Consider the following 2013-nt stretch of genomic DNA (forward strand, 5'->3'; position numbering starts at 1 on the left):
GGAGCTCGTGTCCTGCCGAGGGGTCACCGCCTCTCAGCCGCTCTCCTCTGCCAAGGGCGGGGGGCTGCTCTCCAGCGGGTGGGCAAGGCCCCGGGACCACCGAACCGGCAGGCAGGACCCAAGGTTCACGGCCGCCACTCGCCATGCCCTGCCTGTCCCTGCGCCAACCTGAGTCACTTCTTTGTTCCCGGTTTGTTTTGACATCTCAGGTGACAGCAGCCACCAGTTCGCTGAAAGCTGATTAAGTCCGGGTTTTATGCCGAACAGCTGGCCTGGCTGCTGGTCTCAACCATTTAAGACTTACCTTGACTGTTCTCAGCACAGTCAAGGAAACTGAAGATTTTGTACAAAGGTTGAGCTATGGCCAGCTGGGGACAGGCCAGACTATGAATCCAGCAGACGGAATCCACTTTCTAAACCATCGCCTCCCTTTGTAGTAGGGATACCAAGGGGATGTGGCCGTGCTGGGACTAATTGATCAACCGCAAACACAGGGAACTGCTAGCCAGGAGTTCCATGTGCAGATAATCCAGTAACACTTGATCAGAAGCTCCTTGGTTTAGGGCCAGGTTGAGCTTTGAGTTCACAGAGCTGTTTAAGATCCTAGAATAGAAAAATAACTGATATTTTTTAAATACTCACTTATTGTCCACAAGATGCATTTTGACAGAATTACCTCATTTGATTTCACAACAATTCCATGAGATAGATGCCGCAGTCCGGCTGCGCAAATTAACCGGGAGGTGACAAGCAACTTGTGAAGGTTGAAGCCGGAACTGCTTTATTGTGTCAGCGGGAACTCAGCCTGCACCCAAGGTAGCGGGAGCCGCTTTATTGCAGAACAGCAGAGGTATAAATACCTGATTACACACAGCTTGACTCAATTAGCATCATCTAGATACAGCAGTCAGCCAATAAGGAATCCCTACCATCTTAATGGCTCGGTGGCGTCGCCTCACAAACCACTCCTTCTGGCAAAGTGCCAGGCGCCATCTTGACTTGATTTGTGGTCCCCAACAGATAGATACTATTTTCAGATGAAGAAACTAAGGCTCAAAAAACCATTAACTTGTTCAAGGTACTGTAACTCCTAAGTGACATAACTAGGCTTCAAATATGGGCTGGTGTGATTCCAAAGTCACCTGTGGGAATGTCACTTGATTTGATATCCTGGAACCCACCAAGAAACCACCAAGGATCCTGGCCCCTGAATCAGATTTAATCCCTATTTCTTTCCCAGCCACACCAGTTTCTGAAAGATCCCAGTCTACTCATGGGCTAGATGGTACAGCCCAGTGGGCCATGACCTTTGCCTGCCTGCCTAGCCTGCCCGCCCGCCCACCACTGACTGGGCAAGAGTAGATATATGATCCTAGATGGGGTGTGGTTGAGGCCTGGACTGTCAGGCAAGAGGTGTGGGGTTCAAATTTGGTGGAAACGTAGCTTGGAGACTAGAGGTAGTGATATGGCTAGCCAATGCTTGGATCTGGATGCTAGGAAGGACAGAAATACAGACCCTGGGAAGAGGGAGCCAGCCAGACAATAGTGGAGAAGATATGTAGGAGAAACACTGGTGGGAAGCCAAAAGCCAGAGAGAAAAAAAGAGGAGGAAGAGGAGAAGAGAAAGAGACTGGAACATAGAAGGAGTGGGTAGGGGAGCCATCGGACAGAATCCAGGCTCCCTGGTCTTCAGCCAGTGCTCCCTGGAGGGGGGAAGAAGGGTAAGGCATTTCCATGGTGGGTGCAGAGCTGGGTCTGCCTGTTGTACCTCTGGGATGCAGTTTTGCTGGTGCCCACCTCCCAGCATGCTTTTCCCTTCAGAGGAGGGGAAACTCATGCTCTTAGGAAGAAATGGTCTTTTTAAATGAGCCATTTGGCTAATTCTGAGCACACACACATCAGGACAAAGGGACAGAGGAACAAACCCACAGGTCACCATGGTGCCATCTACAAACTAGTGGTCTGTAGTTAGTTGTCTACAGACTCTCTCCACACTAAGAGGACAAGGACTGA

This window comes from Marmota marmota, unplaced genomic scaffold (assembly GCF_001458135.2).
Source record: "Marmota marmota marmota unplaced genomic scaffold, marMar, whole genome shotgun sequence".
NCBI classification, from domain to species: domain Eukaryota; kingdom Metazoa; phylum Chordata; class Mammalia; order Rodentia; family Sciuridae; genus Marmota; species Marmota marmota.